Below are 25,022 nucleotides of genomic sequence, written 5' to 3'. Positions count from 1 at the left end.
TTCGGACAGACAAATGAGGCAAGTCAATAACATCCACCCAGACAGGATATATTGAGCCAATTCAAGGGTAGGTGGGGAGCAGCTGCGGTTCTGCCTGTGAAATACTACAGTTGTTGCCATTGTGCAGTGAGTCATCAAGCCCCCTTTATTTACACCTTCATAGAAGTGCTGGCAAACACTGATTTATGTGCTGAAAGCTGAGAATTGAGGTATGGCCATGTTAAAGAAAGAAACACAAGCACATATGTGCACAGACCAGCAACCTATCTTCCGTTTGTCCAGGAGAATTTTCAGCCACAAAGACCTGAAACAGATTGACCTTTTATTACTTTTGAATTGAGGACAGATTTCCACTTTAAAGGCTCAATTATATTGCTGGGCTTGTTTGCTTTTTATGATTTTGGAAGATGCCATGGTAATTTGGGCAATGAAACTGAGCTTAGGCTCTATTATGTGCTGAATTTCAAGCCCTGAATTGTAGTTTACAATTTTAATCAATTTGGTGCCTGAAAATTATTATATTTACATTTGAAGTGCAAAGTTATAAGGACTGATATTTGACTATATGGTTCAGATTTCTCCCTGGTTTTACCAGTTGTAGGACACGGAGTTATCCTGAGAAGTATGTGGTTGCTGGCCTTTTTGGAGTCCAAATTATTTCTGAAGTTCAGCCATAAACAGCTGATCTGTAAAATCCATTCTATCAAGTACTTTTGAATGGGATATCTGCTCTGATTTTACTAAGAGAAATTTAATTATTTGGGTAACTAGGCAGGGACTTTTATTTGTTGTCTCTCTACCTGTAAAATTGCTTGTTTTAGTTGCCTAGTGCTTTCATAATCTACTGACCTCCTCAGGAAAAAGGAACCTTGCTGCTACAGATCATTCATGGTGTGGTTATTGGAAGGTTCTGACACAGATGCTTTATGTGAGGCAGTGCCAGGGTGCAGCAAAAATGTGTGTTTTGGAACTGGTGTTTACAACTTCCTGTGTGTTTTAGAAATGTAGGAAAGCATCAGATACCTTATTTGTCCAAGTCTGCACTTGAAACCATGACTGTCCAGGAAATAGGTTTTTCCTAACTGAGGAGCTTCCAGAGCACTGATCAACATATGGACACTTTCACTGCTGGATGAGAGAAATTAGATTTGTTTCAAAGTATTATTTAGTAGATCCCTATAAGGAGAGGGAGTGCAAGAGAAAGGGAGGGAGGGAGGAAGGAAACAAGGAAGGGAGAGTGGGAGGAAGAAAGAAAATGAGGGATGGAAGAAAGAAAGAAAGTAAATGTGGGCATAACTTACTAGTCAGTGTGTGTTATATCTCTGTTTTCACCAGTTTCTCTTCTAGACCATACAGATGTGTGAGGGGCATCAATAATCTCTGTATTAGTATATGAATCTATTTATTGAGTCAGGAATCTCTGATGGTTTGTTATATGACAGCAAGTGCACAATGAGGTTTAACAAACTGGAGTGGCAGATGCTCTAAAATATATCAATCATGTAGACTCTACAAGGATGCCTGTCGTCTGGTTTAGAGCTGATCACCCCTTTTTTTTTCTTATTTGGGGAGAAAAGGTTAACAGTTATCTGACCAGTCATTCTATGTTACTTAGTACAAGTGAATCTGGCATGTGAATGCTTACTTTTATTTTCAGGCACCTAATTTGTTTTCCCATTTGATGATATCTTCAGCTGAAATCGTAGGCTGCTGATCACTTGTTTTTTTCTCCTGCAGTGAATGTAATTGGACACTCTTAACCATAGCACAACAGTTTTAAATGACACAGAAAGTAAACGAAGGCTGCTAGATTAAAGAGAAGTCTCTCAATAGATTTGTGATTAACTTGCAACTATAATAAGAAATTACATGAAAATAGAAATGAGTAGGAAAAGTTAACCAGCTAAGACAGGAAATTATTTTAACAGCAGGGGGTTGAAAAAGAAAGATAGTCTCTTTACAGATATGCTTCTGACATCAGCTGTTTCTCAAGAGCAATACACTAGAGCTAAGACAATGTGTCTTGTAGGACTAAAAGATACAGTTCAGATTAGGGATCAGGATTTGTGTTCTGGTTCTCATTGCTGGCTTTCTGCCTAGCCCAACACCTCAATTTCTCTTCCTTCCTGTTTAGCCTATAAACACATTAGGAGTTTGTATAATGCTAAGTGACATGTTCAACAGACTGGAAGATATAACTGGACAACAAATAAAGTTTTCCATTCTCACATATCTCAGCCTTGTACTCACTTGGGCAATGATTGCTTAAGGTGGCAAAATGTACTCAGAGATGAGTTGTTACGAACACAAGATTATGTGTGACTTTTAATTAGGAGCAGAACATGTGCCCACAGATAGTTAAGAATAATTCAATGATTTCGTAAGCACCTTCCTTGTGAAAAAGAAGAGATGAGAAGTGAAAAAAATAGTGAATGAAATCTCCTTCTTGGTCAGGTTGTCTGTTATTCTAATAAATAGTCAGATTTCTGGTCTTTCAACAGATAAAGGTAATAAGAGGAAATGCTTTCCATTTTCACAAAATTTGTAGAAATAAGTTCACTTCTTCACATTAAGTTATTTGTCAAATTTGTTTGAAAGTAGTTAAATAGATTTAAAAGTTATCAGGAAACAACGTCCTTTGATATAATACACTCAGAGTGTTTCTATAGGCTTTTTTTTAAGGAAATCAGTTTCAAAAAGCCCCCATTTTCATTACTTCCAATAACTTAGCTTGCACAATTTGTAGCATGCATTCCAGATAAGCCAGTATTCACAATACACGGCCAGTTCCTGGTCTGTGTAACCAACAGTTCCAAAATGAAGAATACTTTATTTTGAGACTTCCAAGATCCCTCTTTTATAACGTGGTGACCCATAAAGTTCAAATTTATACTTACTGTAGCTCTACTAAAGGGAAAGGAATTGTTTCAGAGATGAGTTTGCCCTATAAACCCTCTCAGACTTGTCTCAGTTTGGGTCAGCTACTTACTTTGGCCTGAGGGTTTTGATTTCTTAAATCATCTCAGGATTCTCTCTTTTAATAGCTTAATTTTTATTTTTTTCTCATACCACAGCTCTGGCACTATAGGTCCTTTCTTGGTCTGAATAAAACCATAATAGTAACATGAATCCAAAATAAATGTTGCCCTACAGTAGGTATTAAGTTTACACATTCTATTTCAGCCAGTTAGATGAAGCCAGACAACCACTCTTTACCCCTTACAGCCCCTGTGAACTCAAGGAGGTCACAAAGGGATAATAAAGCAGTATTTGGCTTGTACTGCTTTACGGGTTTATGATAAAGAGTAGAATAATGTGGGGCTTCATCCTGCAGGCATGTTGCTATTGTACCCATTTCTCTGTGGTTAAAAAGAAATAATTATTTTTTAAAAGAACAAGCTTTTCTGTATGATCTTAAAAATGAAAAAATGAACCAGGACACAGCTACTGTCTGTACAAAATAGGTCTGCAATGCCCTTAAGTTTATTCCTCACTTTTTGTACACTTCAGTTCTTATGTCCTTCAAGCATCTCGTTGTTTAAGAAAAATGGATTTCACTTATTTGCCTTACAGCATATTAGACATTAAGTTTTCCTCATGCATTCTAAAGAAGGACCACAATGTAGGGACCATATTAGGAAGAGGAACAAATGTTTCACAAATACTTCAGATCATAGCAGGGGTTTTCTTGCACAAATGCAATTTCATTACTAATCTTCATCATCTAATTAGCACTTCATCAGGCTCATTCATAAAGCTCCTTCTTATGAAAATCAGAAATCTTGTGCCACTAAAAAGTATTGTAGTATTAAGGTGTGGGAAGATGCCTTCTGAGGCTGGGCTCAGACAAGAAGTCCTGTATGAAAAGGCATGAAGACTGAACTTTTCTTGCAATAAAACACATCCTGTGGCCAAGCTGGAGCCAATGCAAGTGTCACTACCAATGAAAGAACAGTGTAAGATCTGAGAACTTCACACTATGGATCCATCTGAAGGGGACCCAGGACTCCAGACGTGTGACTGAGTAGAGGGGAAGAATCACCCCTCTCACACTGATGGCAGTGTTTTTCCTAATGCACTCTAGGATACCACCAGCCTTTTTTATCAGAAGGACACACTGCTGGCTCATGGACAGCTTGCTGTACACTAGAACTCCCAGGTCCTTCTCGGAAAAGCTGCTTTTCAGACAGTCAATCTCCAGCCCTAAGTGTTGCATGCAATCCTCCCCAGCAGGATTTTGTACTTGCCCTTGTGAAACTTCATGAGGTCCCTCTGTGTTTCTCCTTTCTCCAGCCTGTTGAGATAACTCTGATGGCAGCACAGCCACCCACTGTACCAATAACTCCTCCCAGTTTTATATCATTAGCAAATTAACTGAGGCTGCACTCTGTACTATCGGCCACATCATTAATGAAGGTCTTAAATGGTACTGACCCCAGTATCAATCCCTGGGATGCACCATCAGTGGCTTGTCTCCCTTAGGCTTTGCAGCAGATTATTGGGGCTGGTTAAGCATGACTTTTCATTCATCATTCTGTGGTGCCTCCTCGTGATCACTTCCTTGTCTTTCACATGTCTGGAAATGGTCCCCAAGATTAGTTGCTCCACCGCCTTGTCAGAAATCAAGATGAGGCTGACCAGCCTGTAGGTTCCCCAGATTCTTGCCTCTCATGAGCAAGGGAGTGGCATTCACTGTCCTCCAGTTTTCAGGAAGCTTTCTCAATTGTCGCAGCTTGGCAAATATAGTAGGATTTAGGAGTGTAATCCCTAAGGGCCTCTACACTTGAGCATGTTCAGTTTGTTTGCATGCCCTAAACTGCTCTCTATCCAACAAGCAGGTCGGTCTTCCTTGCTCCCACTGGTCAGATTTTCCCACTGGTCTTGGGCCTGGGATCTTGAAGGCTGATCTTACTGGTAAAGACTGGGGTGGAGGCAGCCCTGAGCAGCTGTCACTAGACTTCAAAGCAGGTGCTGTAAACAGTTTTCTACAAACAGAATGCCTGTCTCTGGATTACTTTGCCTGACCATCTCTAGAATTGGGCAGATCTTGCTCTGTGTGTTAAACATTGATCATCTCTAGCTGTCACTGCAGCCAGAAATATACAAAAAATGAGGTAAGAAAACCAAACAAAATAATGTTCTGGGGTATCTGAATGTTCCACCTAAACCATATAAATGTATTTGCAGTGTTTGCAATTGGCTTCTGGCCATTCAACTCACCTGCCAAAGCAGCTTTCCATCTCCAAAACCATCTAGCAAATGCCTTCCATAAGCGTGGTAGCTGTGAAAGAGAGGTAACACAAATATAAAGAAACTGAAATAAACGCACACTAACTTTAAACAACAGAAAGGGGGTATAGTATTTTTGTATCATGATGGGAATGAACAACGCCCCCAATAGAAAATAATGTTCTTCCATGGAACTCTGAATCTTCAGGACAGATCCCAGCCAAATGGAAGATTAAAAATGAATTAGCTAAACTTCAGGATTTTAAGCCAATACAAGATGGACATTGTGTAGAAACAAAAGCAGATGAAAAACCTGAGTTTTACTTTACAAGCTGCATTACTCCCTACTCAAGTCACATTAGCACATTCATGCAGAGGAAAATGTAATCCTTTGAAACAACTCAAAACTTCCAGAGTTGTTTTGTGGTCCCTCAGTCATCTTCCTGCTATTCACAGGCATCCTGTGCCTGTAGACTTCTCAAATGTTGCTCCTTAGAGACACTCGCCTGGCTCTTGGCTAGAGCATCTCTGCATTGCTAACGAGCAGACTTCCTTCCACACAAGGCACTGTACTCTCATCTGATTCTGTTTCCTACCATCCGTCCATTCAATCATATCCTGCTTTGAACTTTTGCCCTTTTTAACTCTCTATGCAGGCTTACAATCCTTAGACATAAAAATACATAGATACACTTACGTTTATCTCCCACAGCCAGAGCAGCCTCAGGGATAGCGATTTAACGGCTCCTGTTCCAAGGATAAAGTTGTTTATAAATATGGATGTAACTGGGCATACCAGTGGGAGGCAACTACACAGTATCCCCAGGTGTCTCTCTAGGAGATCCAATTCATTTAGTAAAGCATCCTTCTAAATGCGTACACACACTCACACACGTATGCACACACACACAGCAGCTCTTTAAATGGGCACAAAGCATGGATCTTTTCCACTTATATGAAAAGTTGTTAAAATACTGCAAGAGTCATAGGTCCTGATTAATTTGGTCTGTACTGCTATGTTCCTTCCACAGGAAGATAAATAAACATGAAGAGAGGACCATTTCCTCTTAAAAGCTTATTTCTTGTGAAATAAGGAGGCTGCATCTTTGGAGGAAGCTGACTGGACAGGACTCTTTCCTCCATTCACTGCTCAGAGGTTTGCTGCAGGACCTGGTAAACAGGACACCATGGAATTTTAGCCAGGCAAGCTAAAACACCCAGTCCAATATATAAAAACCTAAGACTGCAGTTAGTAGCTTCTCTAATACTACAGTGTTTCTTTGGGCTGTTTGTTAGAAGTGGAATCCTTCTTTGCTCTTAATCCATGAGACAAGTGGGCAAAATTCCCGCTGGCTGCTCCAGAAGGGGTGGTGGGATTGCAGGCAGCAGGAGCAGCTATTACTGCAGCAAAACACACACTTTAGCCTGCAACTTTTGCTTAAGTGGGATAATTTGGTGGTGTGACAACGGCTTTTCATCCTCAAATATAGTTGTGAATGCCACTGTGTGCTCAGATTAGACAAACAACATTACAAAAAACTATGTTTGTAGAGATAACCGATGAATAAGAAACCAGCTAGTGACATAACCTTTCAAATTATCTAAATAACCGATCGAATTCAGAGAGGAATAACCTTTTAAAATCATTAGATTTTGCAAGCAGATGTAAAAATAATTAACTTCAAATTATGCATTCAGAGAATAATGTAAACTGCAGATTTCAAAGTCAGAATAACCGTAGTTACAAAGACAGGCAAATGCTGCTTAGAGAACAAAGACATCGACGACTGATTTTCAGGTGAGCCATTCAGAGCCAGACCAGCATGTTTGACTTCCTTTAAAGATAGGACACTGAAAAACAGGAGGTCCAGTACTTTACCTTTCTCTCTTCATTCTGGAAATGTTCCTTCTCTGAGCCTCTGAATCACCGGGCTTTATAGCTGTTCATATGATAGTCATTCCCAAGATGATGCAGAGCAATTTACAGACACTGGAAATCAAGTCCAAATCATCTCAGTTACACTGGAAATCAAGTCCAAATCATCTCAGTTTTTTATTCGCATTTATTAAGGGCAATGTTAAGATGATACTAGGGACAATGAGGAAAATTGATGCCAAATCCCATTATTTTCTTTTGCAAATGTTGATTGGTGCATACAGACATGAGTGAAAGAAGGCAAACATGAAAATATTTCTCAAATCAAAAGAGGGTGCAAACACTTGTTTGAGACAAAGAGGATGGGAAGAAACACATCCTTTAGCAAACCACTGGTAAATGAGAAAATCACTACAGAAGAAACTTTTCTTTCTGTTAGGGGAGTCTGGTAGGACAGTCAAAGACAGATGAGGAGGGCAAGAGAAAGGCCTGATAAAGGACTGGACAGAGAACCTGAATGAGTGAAAGAACACCAATGGCACAGGGATAACTGAAAACCAGCGGCTGGAAAACAACCTGAAAGTGGCCTTTACCTACACAGAAACAAGTTGCCAAGTACTTTTCTCAGTTTTGCCTATGAGTTGACACCTTGGACGTGTTCTCTTTCTTGGCTCAGCCGTGGTGACCTCTGGCTAGTGATAAAAGGTTACTCACTTCACGGTCTCACCTTGATTGCAGAGTGAGAAGGATGGAGACTCCATATGAGATTTAAGATTCTTCTGCACTACAAGAAAGCAATTTAAGACTTTAAAAAAATGAAAAAAGTCAGGGGAGTTCTTGACTTACCTCCTATCAGTTGCTCTGGTATCTAAATTATCTTCTAGGCTCTGTGCCCATAATCTTTATGTGGTACTGTAAAAATGGAGAGCAATCTTTCTTTACCTGAGAGTGGAAATTAGTGTTAGTATAAAGAGAACAACCCTTCCAGGATTTACTGTACTCCAAGGACTTGGTCAGCTGTGTAAATTTGTTCCATTATGACTAGTTTCCATATCACTGCAATATGCTGATGGATGTGCCTGTAAGATTAAAATCTGCTTTTACATCAGTGTAAAGCTAGCGCAAGGCAGATACAAAGATTTTGTTTTTATATCCGCCTTGGTATCTAAAATATTTCTGCATTTAAAATCTTGCAGCATGCCAGTATCTATTTTGGGCTGTATTTACATGGAGGGCATAACGTGCTCTCAAATTTCAGAAAAGGATTTAAAAAGTCATGTGGCTACATACATACAAGATTTTTAGCAGACTTAAAGTTTGAGTGCAATGCCTGAAACCTTGCACTCATTGACAGGTGGGCCAGGAGTAAGGTGCAAATTCCTGGTTTACCAAAGCATACTATTTGGCTCGACCTGAAATAGGATGGAGATTCTCCTCTTACCACAAGAAGGTGAGATCTGAACACTAAATTTCAGTGCACAAACTGCTCCACCTGTCCTTCTGCCCACTCTACTTAATCCTGTAAATGAGAAGCACTTCCAAAAGTTTTCCAGGGCTACATTTGTTTGTCTCCATCCATTCTCTCCAAAAGTGGTCAAAGGAAATTCTCATAAAATTTTGATCATATCTCCACCCAAGGCCAGCACAGGCAATGAGAGGAAGAGCTGCCAAACGGCATATTTTATGACACCTTAATCCACACTCTATGATAATGCAGGCAACGTTTTTTTCCTCCCAGTAATGGACCATTTATTTATTTATTTTGTCTTCATTGTTTTTAAAAGACCATTAGGAGGGCTTGCCTGCATTTTCTTTAGAGATTAGCGGAAGGGGAAGGGTGGATGCTTATCACCCACCACCTGGAGAGGCTAAATGTACAAAAAGACATGAAGTTTAGACACAGACTTGGAAGGCTTGATTCCCTGCCAAAACAGAGCTGGACCACAATAACTCAAAGTCATGCCAAAGTTGAATAGCCACCTGCTAGAATATGAGCTAGGAGCACCTGCAAAATAAGACCAGGAAGGTGGGGGGAGGAGTTGCCCTTGAAAGGGAAGCAACAGAAACAGGCAGCAAGAGACTATACTGAGAACTAAAGTTTTCTAATAAATTAGCCTCAAAGTCATGTTTGAGAGTTCAAAATATTTCTTATAAATAAAACAAGAAGGGGAACCACACCACAATCAAAACTGTTGATCCTGATTCTTGTCAAACTGATAATCTGATGTTTGCATTTCATCAGCATCTCCAAAGATGGCAAAACAGCAGTAATGAATTCTTGCTATCCTGGTTATTTCCAGATGCTGTCATTATCCATTAGAACTTCCCCATTCACTAACAGTTCAGGTTAAACATAAAGTACAAGTATAAAATACCATGGAGTTAACTAATTTCTAGGAAATTCTATATCTTGTTATCCATGCAGCAGTTCCTCCCGAGTCCCTCTTCTACCCAATAATTTTCATTGATTCATTTATTGTGTAGACCATTCACCAGTATGTGCTCAAGACTGTTTCTAGATAGACTGTCTGAGATTGTGATAATGAAAAATTAAGCAACTGGAATACGAGAACAATGTTATTTTTTACTTGAAAGTAACTAAACTATCATTCAGATTGTGTGCACACATTTGTTTTTGCTAGCAGATATCTACCTCTGACATTCCTTATTAAACAAAGACATACAGGTCCAAGCTAGACTCGCTAGTCCAGCTCTGAGAATTAAAACTGAGGTACCAGGTTGAAGTACTCATTAACCAAGCTCAGTGTGCTATGGAGATAAAGTACAATTCTGAAAGAACTGATAGATTTTGAGAATAGCCTTTCCTTCCTAGTTTGTTTTGCAATACAGAAGCAGAGCTGAAGTAAACAAAATTTAAAACATAGGAACATTTTACTCAACAACAAAAAAACCTAAACAAACAAAAACCAACCAAAACCAAAAAACAAAACAAAACAAAACAAAACAAAAACCAAACAAAAAAAAACAAAAAAAAAAAAAAAAACAAAAACCCCAAACAAATAAACAAAAACAGAAAAAGGAGAAATTTGATGGTAATTCTGGACAAGAAGATAATACTCACTGGCTGCTCTGCAATTTCTATAGAAGTTCTCCACTTAAAAATAATTTAGCTTCCTTATACACCACTTAAAATATATAAATAAATGTTAGGCATGCAGAAGTAGTCTGTAGCAAATCCACTGAATCTCTCACAGGAGGGTTCACATGGAAATCTCCATAATACTGATATTGCTGGTTTTGTTACTGTTTATATTGCCTTAGCACATAGAAATCTGCCTAGATACTCCTTTTAGCAGGCATCGATTAATTTTTCTTGTATCAAAAAATTGCCATCTTTAATACCTTTCTTGAAGGATGCAAAACCTGAAGACAATCTGAACATGAAATTTTCTTTGTTCCACAGAAAAAAAAAAGAGAAAAAAAAGGTAGTACTTAATAGCCAGCAACAGATAAAATCCATTGCCCAATGCATATTACAGTCCACACCTCTTCCTCTGTCTGAAAGTGAATACCCGAAATAGAGTGTTTCTGTGATAGCCATCAGCTAGGACCACAAGAAGCTCCACCATCTAATCATCATAATAAAATTAATGGTTTAAAAAAATAATGTATGTTTATTATGCTCTGTAAAAGAGGACAAATAAAACCAATTCAATGAGTAACAATTTTTACCTTCTCTTTCAGTTTACTTTCTTTATATTTATGCCCTTGTCTAGTCTCACACTTAATTGCTATAAATGGCTCCAAAATTAGTGCAGATGAGTGTTTGATAAAGTTGGATTCTATACCTGACTGGCATTGATGTTGGCTAGACCTCGGGAAAAAAGGGTGCATATGTTACATATATGTTTTATTTACATTTTGAAAAAAAATGAAAAATAAAAATGTAGTCTGCAGAGTCTTTACAGTGGATTCAGCTTCAGTGATGTATGAGTCTCCCAAGCCAATTTTGAGGCTGCACAGTCCCCTTCCCTTTCTATTCATGTACTGTGTCCTAGTGGGCTGAAAAACACAGTTATTTTAGCCACTTCTCACATTTCTAGATGAACCCTTTCTTCAATCAAAGATGATAAAGTGAAATAAAATTATGAAAGGCAGAAAACATAGAGCCCAAAGTGTGACCTAGGAATCTTAATTTTCCTCAATCATTGCTGTAACGGAATGCAAGTCTGCAGCAGCGGGGGTGAAATTATAGTACAAATTACCATGCTATGCCAGATAAATTATTCTCTGCAGCATGGTTATTAAGTGATAGATAAATAACTAACACTGCAGGACTGATTGACAAAATATAAGTGACCTGGAGCTAAGCAGGGCACTGTGGAAATAACATTGCAGTGCCACTAATATTTTAATGCTGAAATGAGATTTTCCAAGGCAGAAAAATCTTAAAATAGTATATGACTAAGCCAGCTACAAGTTAAACAGGTACTAAGAGCTCTTCAGCTGAGAATGCCTAGCTTCATGACATGTCTCATGTAAATGTTTGTTAAATAAAAAGCTGGGTACTGGTGCACCTTTTCTGCCTGAAGAGGACATTAGAGACTTCTGTTATGAGAGAGTGATGGGATTTTTTTCCACCAAACAGATGTTAGTAGATAGCTATCTTCTTTAACAACAGCTTCAAAGACAATATGGGACATGGGCTCAGAGGTGATTCAGTGACATGGTGTCATTCAGGTTTAGAAACAGAGCTAATAAAAAGAGAAATTACTCAGATTGTTGTCAGAAGGAACCCAAGAAGTCACTGACCACATGGGCTCTCTGGAGAGCTTCCTCCATTATTTCTATAGCTGGAACCTACTTCAGTTTGAACAGTTCTGTGCAAAACACTGTTGTAATAGAATAACTTACTGTTTGTGATCTTTTTCAAATTTACCAAATGCATACTATCAGTCCTTGTGACAAGTTTGTACAAAGACTGATGTTCACCTTGAAAGGAAACAGTTCTGCCCAGGTCATCCCTAGGAAATAAGAAAATTTTTATACAATCAGAAACAAGGGCACTCTCAGAGTAGGATTTTTGACAAAGCAAGCAAGCAGAGTTAACAGCAAGGAGAACACCAGCTTTTTAGAAACTGAATATCCATCTGACAATGGGCAAAAAAGCTGACTGGGAAAGATGCTACATATGCCATGTTCCCAGAGAAAGTCATGATTAACCACAATAATGAAAATACATAATTGCACCAAAAAAAAAACCCAAACCAGCATGTCATAAAAGAGAAGTGAAAAGCATATGTGTTCTTGATGCAGATTTGCATATATTTTCTGCTGACTAGAAAAGTTTGTTCTGAAATCTTTCTGTTAGGTCTTTCATTCATAATGTGCTGTAGAAGGAGCAAGCCATTTATCTGGGTCTCTATGAAGCTAGAGCACAGGAAAGTGAATTACTGCAGAGACAGAAGCAAACCAGCTTTCAAGCCTGTGGCAGCTGAACAGAGGTCTCTGGCCTCATAAAGGTGTGCTACACATAGGCTCTTATACCCAGGTACATGCCCCAAACAGCACTCTGGCCCCAGGCCTGTTGAGGAAACTTGGCTAATGTATAGCTACAACAGCTGAGGAAATGAGACAGTATTTTGATAACGCTCATGATTTCAGGGAAATGCCTACTTGCCTGAGGATCTTAAATATTCCAGGAAACAGTATTGACATGATGCTTAGAGTAACAGACTTTTTTTGCCTCTATGCATGTGTCACTACCCTCATCAGTATATCATAGACAGAGGCAAGCTGCAAGAGGCTGAATAATAATTGCACGAGTCATGTGGATATTTAAAATCAAATTAAGTCTGTCTAATTTAGTATCCAGGTAATTTAATACAGAACTCCAGTAGAACTACGAGATTTCTACTATAGATTATTAGTGGGTATCTCACTAGAGAAAACTCCTGTGTGTTGCCCTATACACAGTCATGGCCTCTAATCTTTCCTAAATGCAGAACAAACTAAAAGAGAAAAAGAGAGAAAGGTAGAGAAAAATGGAGGCAATTACAGAGACCCATCCATGAAATAATATGAATGTTCTGGTTATAGACAAACAGTCAGGGCAATCAAGAGGGATCAAGCTGAAGACCAGATTCAGATACACCTAGTGGGGTGCTGCCAGTGGGTGGAGGAAGTCACAAAAAGAAAACAGCATAGCTCGCTTACTGTCTCCTTAAAGCAGAACAAAATGCTAGCAGGTGACAGTAAACATAAAGAGATTGAAGAAGATGGCTCTCTGGAGAAAGGCCCTTGTCAGAACTTTTAGAACACAAGAAAAAGAAAGGCGGATTTTTGTTTTCTTGTTTTCAAGTCAATTTTGAAACTGAGTGTAGCTCTGTAGGGAAGAGAATTGTTCCCTGGGGGAATTAGGGAAGTTGTAGAGTTCAAACAGAATGAAGAACAGGGGGGAGATCAATATTTTTTCTCTAGAGGATTGCTTTCAGTAGTTGGTGCTCTCTAGAATCAAGGCAGAAATTAAAAAAAACAAACCAAAACAAAAACAAATGTCTCCCACTCCTAAATTCTTAACTATTAAAAAGAAAAATGACAAGGGCTCATTCATGTGGCATTGAGACTTCTGGAGTTTTGGACTAACCTTGCTATCTATTATTTCATGACAAATCTGTGAAATTCCTTGAGGGGATGCTCCTTCTTTCCTTTCACCCTGCCTCATCATCCATCAGTTTATTTGTTTGCTCTCTGACTGCTTCCTGTGCCCACAGAAGAAATACTTCAAGGTCAAGTAATCAGCTGGTATCCTAATATGTGCATATTCTATCTAGCATAACAGGGCTGATTTAAGGCTGCATGGCATTTCCTGGCCTTTAAAATGGAAGATGTTTTTATCCTAACCAGTGAAACCCCAATATAAATAATCCAGGTATCAAACCTCAACTATTTAATACTTTCCCTTTCAATCTTTTTCAGTAACTACATTTGCTTGCAGCAAGAACCCAGGTGGTATGTTCTCCTACTCTCTGCATAGCACTGCAAAGCACAGAGCTTACAGCTCTGCCCTTAATTGGTAGTGGCGTAGTGAGAAACATTGATGGTTCTGTAAAGTCTTGCATGCATAAGAAGATCACTGTTGTCTTTAATGTTCAGGTTCTCTGAAATGTCAGGTGTTTGCATTTCATTCTTCCCCTCCTGCCTTCTTCATATCTCTCTCCCCAAATAAAATCTTCACAGGGAAAAAACACAATCAGTTGGGAGCAGGTGGTTTTAAGCAAAGCAAATTATGTTTTCTGCTTCACTGGACTATCTCCTGCCCTGCAGTATGGGAGAAATCCCAGAACGTGCATGCCAGTCTCAGGGAGCTTCCATCAACCAGGGGCATTTCTGAAGGACAGCAAATTGGTAGGAGTACCAAGATGAAAGCTTAGTGAGCTAACTTGAATTTAATATGACATATTGCACCCTAGATTTTTGGTTTGTTGGTTTAATGCTGTTTTGAGCAGACAGCCCCAAAGTCTTATGGAAGCAGCTACTGGCGTGACAATGGTTCAAAATTGCTTTCCTTTGCCACCAACAAGGATATGAAATGAGAGTAAGGAAATGTCATTGTACCTCAAATTTTTTGGTGTAGGTTTCTACAGACACACATTGAAAGAAACTGAAAGCAGATTCCCATAGACAGAATTGCTTTAAGGGAAATATTCATTCTGAAATCCCTACTGAACTATACACATCTTCCTTGCATCCTTCATGATATACAGGCTTTGTCTGAGTTGCCATATAGACTCACTATGGCCAGTGTATTCCATTTGTGCCACATTGAACAGGACCATACCCATACTGAGCAAAATCTAGGCTGCTGCTGAGTCTCTTGGGAAGACAACAGTATTTGGTAAAGGAGCAAACCCCCATTCTCCCCTTCCAGCTCTCATTTACAGCAATGACCAGGAAGACAGCTGCATGCTGGACCTTCTTGTACCCTTTCCACAGGTGTGCTCCCTGCAGACGTGTTCTTGGGAGGGCCTGGAAGAGCAGCCAGGGCTGTCCTGTCATGATGAACTGTAACAGTGAGAAAGAGAGGGAAGGAAAAGACCAAATTTGAGATGGCCATTCGACTCTGTGGCAGGGAAGTTACTCTATATGACTGCAGAATGTATATGTTAACTCATTTTCTGTTTAAAAGAATGATTTGTGAAGCTGGGGAGAGCAGAAATGCTACTTCCTCAGAAAATGGCAATGGTTCAGAATAGCAGCAGAGAGCTGAGAGTTTATGCTAAACAGAAGCTGTAGGACTGGACTACTTCAAGATCTCTACTGGGAAAACTGAGTGAGCCAAAGTTCCTTATGGAAGCATTAGAAACTGTGACATATTTTGGGCATATATGATTCACTTTCACTTAAAAGAGGAAAATCAGTCACATATCCAGAGGTCCATGGGAACTGTACTTATGAAAAAAGCCAAACCCACACCAGCCTTCTGTTCTCCAAAACACTTGACATGTGAAGCCTTCACCAGTTCACCTCAAAATAATTTGCAAACGTTGTTTCTTCCAGCCCATCCACTGATGCCATAATAATCACCATCCAAGCACACATTTCCTATACAGCTAGGTACTTCACCTCTCCTACCTGCTTGTCAAAAAAGCTCACTGTGCTGTGCTTGCTGATGCTCACAACAGAATTTCATCATACTTTCTTGAGCCTCATGAAAGGGTGGAGCCTAAGCAACCCTTCCTTTTCTGGCAGGTGCTGGGAATTGCCTATGGGGAGGAATCTAAGTGTGGCACAAGTAAGTAGGTTCTCTCTCAAGGCTCAGTTTTTTGCTCTCATCTCTACATAGCATCACTTCAATTCCTCCCTAAATACCACAATCTCTGAATGTTTGAGAACCAGGACGACCTAAACCCAAATATTTTTTCTGTGTATGTCACAAAATTGGATAACATTTAAGCTAATTACTTGAACATGAATATGAGGTTTGCTCTAGATCAATGTCTTAAAAAAAAATGATGAGCTTTAGGGGTTGTTTTCAGTGGAGGAATTTTTTAGTATTACAAACACTCCATGAAAAATCTTGCTTCCAAAAAAAATGAAGGAAGTCTCAATATTTATATAAGCTTGTCCTGTTTACTGTATATTTCCCTGCACTTCAGAAGTGAGCCTGACACTAGCAATTTATGAGGCTGGATTCTGTGGCCAACAGCACAAAGACTTGAAGGATTCAAGACAAGCCCATGTCCAAGTCCCAGCCTGGAAATGGGTCAGCTCTGGGCCCTAAGGAAACAGGGGCACTCTCTGATCCAATTGACTGCAGTACAACTCCAGGGCTTGGCATCTGTGCTCAGGTTTCTCTTCCCAAAATCCATTTACTGTAAAGGTGAGATGTTGGGGAGGAGGGAGAAGAGCCATAAGAAACAAATGACTAACTGCAAGAGGCAGCAATTGAACTCAGCATGTTCTGCTAATACACACCTGATAAAAAGCATTTTTTTCTCCTCACTGCAAGCAATCAGTTTTATTAACATTGAACGATAATGTGGAATGACTGTGAAGGAAAAAATGTTTAAAATAATAAAGAGAAACCCTGCAGGTGAGCAAGATTGATTTTAATAAAAGTACCAGAAGAAATACATTTCTGGGACATTTTCTGCCCCCTCCTCTTTGGAGGGTAAGATGTGACGAGTCTGGTGTTGTCAGTCTTGCCAGCAGGAGGGCAGTGACAGGTTGAACAGCGTGTCTGACAGAACTGAAGTCAAACCTCCAAGAGAAGTAGTGCAGTGCAGAATGGCCAATATTACAGATTATGTGGGGGAGAAAGAATGCACAAGGGTTATTCAGACATCATTATACACAGCAAAAATAAACCCCGAAACAACAACCCACAAACAAATCAGGATGACAGCTCTGCAAAAAAGCAGCAAGAAATGAACTCCATCTGATTCAAATCATACTGAATTACAAAGAAAAATATCACTAGCAACAGACAAGCATTACATCTCACACTCCTTTAAGGGGGCAGATAGAGTTGCAGAGGGCTCATATGCTTGTAAAAATACAAGTTTCGCTGCCTTTAGATTATGTTCAGGCTGAAAGTGATGGATGAAGTCCAACATGATACCTTCTCAGCATTGCATTCTGCAGTGACCACATAGCTCCTGCTCAGTGTTTGAGTGTCCAAAAGTTATCAGGTAATGGCAACGTCACTCCCACAGCAATTACTCACTCAAGTAACAGCTACATAGATGTGTAGCACATTAGATTTTCACAGTGTGTGATATTTTTACTATTATGGTGAAAAATCAGCATTTGTGCTTAAAACTTTGAAGTTTTTTTTCTCAACATGTTGTGCTAATCTCTTTTTTTTTTTCTCCCACTTGTCTTCAGAAGCCATCTCCTCATGCCACTCACTCCTCAGGTTTGCAGCAAACTGCCTGCTGAGCTATGAAGTCCTGGGCTTCTTGTTGTAGTTTTTATCAGTGTTCGGCAGCAGCTCATCTTAGCTAACACATTTCTGTTGGAAAAAGAGAACTTGCAGGTTTTCCCAACCTTGCATCTTGCAGATTTGCCTACCCTCTTAGGTTTTAATGGTCTTTTGGACTATTACACATTGTCTGCACCAACTAAGTGTTTTATTACAATCCCTATGACCCAAGAACAAATCTGGGAAGCTTCTGTCCTCAAAAGGGAGTAAGCTGGAAAAGGTTTCTTTGATATTGTGTCCTATGAACATCCTATTTTTGCAAAACAAACATAAAGTGTCAGCATGGATCCCCATTCCAGAGATCAGTTAATCTAATCAGTCTAGTAGCTGGCCGTAGGGATAATGGGAACCTAAGGGCAGAGCTAGGCAGAAAATGCTCAATGCCAGATAATCATTAAAGGGGGGGGGGGGGGGGGGGAATTCACCAAAAATAAATAAAAAACAAAAAAACCCAACCTCCACTATTAAAACAAAAGAGAGTGACAGAGAGAGACCAAGAAGCAACAGCAGATTTGGACAGAAGAGGGGGATAAGTCCTATTTGCAAATGTTGATCACATTTGGTGATTAGTCTCAGCCAAGAAAAACGATGGATGACTTTTTTGTAAGATTTCAAAATGAACATGGATTTCTGTTCTGAAATAGGTTTTTTTCTGTGGAAAAAGAGAACTAAATAAAAAGACAACGAGAAAGGTCTAGCCTTAAATAGCAAATGGGAACACTTAGTGTCAGGCTGAATGCAATGTTTCAGTTCGATATCTTCTCCCTGCTTCCCTCCCCCCCTCTACTTTAAATGTCATATACACAATGTTCTGCTTTATTTTAAAACACATTTCTCCTCTTCAATTGTGTAAATAAAGAAAAAAATCAGATGAGCTGTTATTCATAAAGCTCTGCTTGAGGGAGCTAGAGCTGGGTATGACAGAGTTTTTTCAAATTCAAATGTATACCAAAGACAGTGGCTCGGTGCACTTCCAGGTATTCCAGGTGTGAATTTACTTGGGGAAGAGGGAGGAGAAGGCTGAAAGACGAAGAAGGGGGAAGAAATTGCACTTCTCAGCCTTGCCTTGAATGGTCATTTGCCCAGGTCAGGTAATGCACTGCCCCTTGGTAGAGTGTGTTCACAGAGACAACTGTGTGAACTCCCATGTGATGTACCTGTAAGAGGCCAGTAATGTTTGCTGTTTGGTGACAGCAGGTTTCACACTGCTGGTTTATAGCTTTCCCTCTCAGCAGTAACTTTGAATTTATCAGAACAGGCTATTCTACATATAAGGCTGACACTGCAATTTATTGTATCCCACACATTATACCCAAGCATATGTTCCTATGTGAAATGCTATTTTACTCATTCAGCATTCATGTGTGGATGATTTCTTGTGCCTCAAGTATTTAATCTAATGGGCACTTTTAGTATACACAACTACAAGCACTAAGATTAAGGATTTAAAATACTAGACCAATATATTACATAAATGAAAATCTCTTTGGCACCCACAGATATAATATAGTATTTGGGCTTTCTGACCTTGAGTACAATTTCCATATACTCATTAAAAATTGATAGCACTTCTCATTATCCATTCCCCTCTGCTCAGCCCGCCCACCCTTCTCTCCCACATCACAGCCGCCACCTCCGATTCCCCAGTCCTGCACATCAGTCGTGTGGTCACCTCCAGGGGTGTCTGGGGCGCCTCTTCCAGGCTCTATAAGGAGGCTGCTGTTCTCTGTAATCCATAGGAGCATGCCACCCCTTCCCTTTCAGTCAAGAAATTGAGACACACACTTATTCCCAAACATGAGATGCAAATGAAGCTTTCCACAGCCACAAAAGTCCTTAAGCTGCTCGCAGCACAGCACTAGGTTTTTCAGAAACCTGCTTCTCTGAGACATCACTCCAGCAACAGCTCGGGTTCTAGGCATCCTGTTGTTCAGGCATCAGCACAATAGTTCATTCCTAGTATTTTGGGGGGGTTATTATTCCTGTTTTATAAAAGGCTTATCCATTCTACAATTGAATTAATAAGAGAAAAAGCGTTAGCGGGGAATAATGTGTATCTAATTATTAATGTACTATAGAACTTAGCTTTTATATTGCAATTTATATTGCAATTACCTTCTTTGTGATATAAAGCAGAACAATACAGAGGAAGAACTTCTTTATTAATGCCTAATTGCATGGTAATTTAAAATATTCAAGTTTCTTTAATAAGGTGCTGTATGAATGTTACCTAATTTGACAAGATTAATTATACAATTAATTTGAGACTGCTCTCAATTAAATTAGTAAAAATTCTTAAGAATACAGGAACCTAACATGAAGTGAGATACCTATTAAACAGGGTATTAATTAGACAGAGATGAAATAATGCATGCTTTGTTAATATAAAGGGCATTGAGGAGTTGGTAAAGATGTATTATTTCATTACTTTAATAAAATAAAGGTAGTCCAGGCACAAAACAATTTCAGAGAATCCTTCAGAAGCCTGTGTAATAGAAGTCAGTGTTAGTTCTGCTACAGGAACTGAGGAGACTGATTCTTACCTCAGGTCAGATTTATTCCAAGTCACTTGATCCAGTTGAACTACTTCAATGTTATTGCAGGGTAAATTCATGTACAGTCCAAATGGAGCAACAGAAAATGAAGGTAGAGGTCAATTGTGGATTATAAAATATGCACCAACTAAATTTGTATTTAAAAAATGAAAAATAATTATGTACCCCAGCATCATAAGTTCATAAAATGAAACAGGTTAGAGTTCAGAATACTAATACAAGGAAACAAGGCCAAAGGCAGAGTCACAACCATGGACTTCAGGAAGAAGGATTTGGTTCATGGACCTGCTTGGAAGCATCCCAAGGAAACAGTCCCAGAGAGAAGAGGGGCCCAGGAGACCTAATTAATTTTCAAGGGCTACATCTTCCAATATCTAGAATAGCTCATTCTGCCCTGCAGACCAAAGGTGATAGGAGGCCTGCAGGGATGAACAAGCTGCTCCTGACAAAAACCCAACACAACAAGGAAGTATGCAAGGGAGAGAAAATAGGGGTCAGGCAGCTCATGAGCTATAAAGACACTGTGCAAGTGTGCAGAGATGAGATTACAAAAGCCAAAGACCTCAGGAATCTCAGTCTGACAAATTACATGAAGGGCAACAAGAAAAGCTGATACAACAGCAGGAAAAGGAATTCTAGGGAAAAAATGAACCTGCTGCTGAATGGGAATATGAATCTTTACAAAAAAGCCACAAAGATGGTCAAGTTCACCCTGCCTTTTTCATCTCTTTTAACTGCTTGTATCCAGTATCCCACACACAGAGGCCAGGAGGAAGCTCCAGAGCATGGAAAACTTACTCTTTGTGAAGGAGATAGGGAATACTTAGACAAATGGCATACACATGTCCCCGGGACCTGATGGGAGTCACCCACAAATGCTCAGGGAGCTGACCAGTGCCACTGTGAGGCCAGTCTTGATCATCTTTGAAAGGTCATGGCGATCAGGAAAGGAGAGGCAACAGTGGGTGCTAACATTTTCAAAGGCTGGACCACTTCCATTCCGAGATGGCACACACAGGGTATTTCAGACATGTGAATTCTTGCTCACAGCCTCCATTGTATTAATCACAGCAAAGTGCTTGTGAGACGGAGAAGCTCTGTTAAGCACTTCTTCCTTTCAGGGAAACTGACTTCAAATGAGCTGCCTGAGGTCAGAGATGAAATCTACTTTACTTGAACTCAGTCCTGCTGAGTATTAGGCTATCACTCTTTGCTAGAGAGTTGTTCACATTTCTACCATGTCCAGCTTATAAGGACAATAAAATTTCTGGCAGAATATTTTTACAGCACTCTCCACGATGAATGTAATCAAATTTGTACCCATCCAGAGTGGTATTTCTCTCCTCTGGCTTCAGATTTCCACAATGTGGACATCAACATCCAAGCTAATCACTCTATGATCCCTTAGCAGATAAAAGAGGAAAGCAGACTCTGTTAGATGTGCATTACCAGATCTGTTAGATATCTGTTTACGAGGTCATGTTTCATATTCTGGAACTGCCTATACCTGTGCATAAAGGGAGCCTAGCACGACTAGCTAAGAGAATTTTCATCTCAAGGATCTCAGACGAAATATGTTAGTTCATTTTGTCTGGGAAACAGAATACACAATATCACTGATAGGACCAGTGAGAACAGAACCAATTGCAAACGCCAAATATTTGGAAGTTATCCACAGAGTGACCTTTAGTGAGATATTCTTCAGATAAACTGCAAGAGCAAATAAAATCAAAACAGGCATTCCAAGAACAGGAAGAATCTTGATTATTAGATACTATAGTTCCTTCATGTGAACTCCTACTTCTCTTTGTTACAAACTCAACCAGACTACACAAGTTTAGGTACTTGAATCCAACCAAAACAGTTAGTTTTTTACTATTAGCATAAGTAGTATACTATGTATACATGTTATTGTCATAGACTTTTCTATATTATGACAAGCTAGTCACCATTACATTGAAGATATTTTAAGGATTTGCTATATATGTGCTGAATTATTTTACTGTATAAATTAGACTGTAGATGCTGCACTACAATTAGACAAATATAAAACCCAAAAGTTTAAGGACATTTGAAACTTTCAAGTTTGAAAGTTTCAACTTCCAAGTTTACTTTAAATTTCTCATTTCTAGAAATGTGAGTTTCAAATGTGTTTTCTGAAGCATTTTTTTATTTAGCAGAAACATGAAAAGTTTTATCATTGTAGAATGAAACAACCAGCTTCTGCTCACTCATTCAGACTAACACCTTGCAACACATAAGATTCATTCAAACTACTGCACTCCAGTGTTAAAACCAGTGCAATTTTATTTTTGAAAATGAGAATTGTTCTGTGTCTTAGCAAAGCAGTTTTGCTGCTACATGATTTGCTGCACCGGTTTGATAGGCAGTCCATCATCATAGCTTCAGCCTTTCTAAAGTGACATCTCACAAACACAGTGAAAATATGGGGGAAACAGCCATTTCTGTGCATAGAGTGACAGCAATTCCCATTCCTATCAGTATCTGTCGAGTGCCCAGATATAAATGTCACCTGAGCACGGTGCTCCTAAGAAGTGTCTACAAAACCATAAAAGGTATTCTGCAAAGCTCCATCTCTTTGACCTGACTGCAAGAATCTTGGAGTAGATGATTGAAGAGAGCATGGCTGAAGGCAAGCATTCAAGCCAATTGTTCTGCTGTGTCAGAGCAAGGTCAGAAAGGATGACAATTCAAAGGGTCCATTTTGAATATCTTAAAATTTCAACAACAGAGGGTAAAAATCCAAGCTTTTCTAGCTTCCAAAAGCAGTGATATTTATCCATGCTAACTAAAAAAAAAAAAAAAGCATTTATAACACTCCTCAACACACCAAGGACTTGCCCTCCTTCATCATCTTTATCCTGTTCTGCAGGCCAAAGGCTTTGCATGAAAACATGTTTGTTGTATTTTGACTTGAAATGACAAATCAGTGGCTGTGGCAAATCGGCTATGCAGGAGAGACAGCCACAAGTTCTTCTTACTCTGCTCATGTGTGAAACACTTAACTAGATCTCTCTGCTCACTAGAGAGGGTTTGGGGCAAAGGAGAAAGCTGGTGTGCCCAGACCCACATCATCAGAAGAAGAGAACAACCTGAAGTTTGTTTCAATGTTGTCAGTCAGAGATGGGGGCAATTCTAAAATAAATGAGAACTTGCCATAACTAAGCCATGGGAATGGGGAATGTGCTTGAAAAGAGACATTTAAATGGCAGAGCTGTCGACCTTCCTGGCACATTAGTGTCTTTCAGTTTCCATGCAGTACCTTTCCCTCTCCATGAAAGTCCCGAATATTCACCTTTCTCCAGTTTAGAAAAGATCAGGTGTGCACAGGTGTACTCCAAAAGCTGTGATCTACTCATTCGTCATTTCTACAAATTATGTCTAACCTCAAATTTGGCTCAAACAACTGTCACTTCAGAGAAATGTGTGAAAGGAACCAGACTGTGTCTCCAACTACAGTCTACAGAGTATACCAAATACCACTGCAGAACTCATCTTCCTACTCTGACAAGTGTAGTTAATGAAGTGCAGGCCAAAATCTTGCAGTGAGTTGCTTTATACATATCCTGTACTACTTAGTTTCAAAACAGAGATTTTACTTGCAGGGAAAACTTCCACTTGGGAATGTGTTGCCAGTCAGCCTATCAACATGCCCCTCAATCTGGAGCATGTGTGGTCTCCAAAGGCAGCACTTTGGGACTGTCTGTCAAAACAGCAGCATCCCATTCAAGAGACAAAGTGTTAAAGTAATCTCATGCCTTTTACAGAGTTATGTTCAAGCTAGGACTTTTCTTTTAATGAAACTTGCTGATCAAGGTTATCAAGTCAGGCAGTCAATAGCACTGAACCCTTTTATCAGCTCTTCTTGGTAATTATGAATTATTTGCCATTAGACAGTATGCTAATTCTTAGACTCCTACAAAGAGCTTAATCAATTGAGTGCATTTTATTATTTTCTAGTCTAAACATCACGGACTCATCATATAAAGTATCCAATAACACTTAATTATTCTAGATAGTTAAACTGATGCTAAACCAATCAGAAATTATATTTGAATTTATTAGTCTTCCTGCATTATTTAGCCAGCACAATGGAACAACAGAAACAAAATACACCCAAGAGGTGAGGTGCGAACTGAGCAACAAATGAGACTCTGAAGTTAGTGTATAGAAAAATGAAGCAAAATTTGAGATTAACTTTCAGAAGAGAGAGGGCAGGAAAAGTAAAACACGCAGATCTGTACTATGCCTTCTCCTCTGGGTCACATTATTGCTAATTTAGACTTGCACAGGCATGTTAACCCTGAGAGACATTTCTGTACCTGAGGTTGGCTTCCTCGTATCAAAGCCTTTCTAGTTATTGTCTTGCAGTTTTAGGAACAGATCCAACAAAGGTGCCTAATGCCTATCCAAGGGCAGGCCTTTGAATTCAGACCTCTGATTCTGAAAATGCTGTGCAACTCTCACTTAACTCTAGCCCCATCTCTCCTCTCCTCCTCTGTCTTCCTAGACTTTGCAAATGACCTAAAAAACCTTTTCTGCTGAGAGTATCTGTTACAAAAATAATTGTTAGTCCAGGTGGCTGCCTCCTACCTAGGCATTTTCTTACAGATGCAGTAATCTGCCATTTAAGTTATCTCTGCTTTGTCTGGCTGGCACATAGAATTTGTGTAGCTCTTCACTGGAGTCCCACATGCAAGCAGATGATAGGTGTTATTGTGAACCACAACTGAAAATGTTTTCCACAGCCCTATCTTTCCCATGAAACCCTGGCAGCATGATAAAAAAGAATCATGTTGAATTCATTCTGGAGTCCTTATTATCCTCCTGCCAAAATCCTGCTCAGTCTTTAAAAAGAAAAAAAAAAGGAAAAAAGAAAAAAAACAAACCAAGA

At 39.4% G+C, this 25,022-nt stretch overlaps 1 long non-coding RNA gene across 6 annotated transcripts in view; it reads right to left on the bottom strand.

Annotated features, from left to right (window-relative positions):
- Positions 1–5,219: 5,219 nt before the first annotated feature.
- The window catches only part of LOC148224349 (uncharacterized), a 40,408-nt gene continuing 20,605 nt past the window's right edge, over positions 5,220–25,022 (bottom strand). The window contains exons 1-5 of one of the 6 annotated variants that reach the window (XR_015802423.1): positions 20,096–22,845; positions 7,820–7,889; positions 7,109–7,219; positions 5,927–5,976; positions 5,220–5,281 (exon numbers count right to left, since the gene is read on the bottom strand). This is a non-coding gene — a long non-coding RNA (uncharacterized LOC148224349). Of the gene's footprint in view, positions 5,282–5,926; positions 5,977–7,108; positions 7,220–7,698; positions 10,079–20,095; positions 22,846–25,022 lie in introns of those variants that run through there. The other 5 variants (XR_015802420.1, XR_015802421.1, XR_015802418.1 and 2 more) reach the window with 5 other exon arrangements.

This window comes from Sturnus vulgaris, chromosome 3 (assembly GCF_052056855.1).
Source record: "Sturnus vulgaris isolate bStuVul1 chromosome 3, bStuVul1.hap1, whole genome shotgun sequence".
Classification (NCBI taxonomy): Eukaryota; Metazoa; Chordata; class Aves; order Passeriformes; family Sturnidae; genus Sturnus; species Sturnus vulgaris.
The sequence above is the reverse complement of the archived record's forward strand: the minus strand, read 5'-3'. Positions and strand labels throughout refer to the sequence as shown.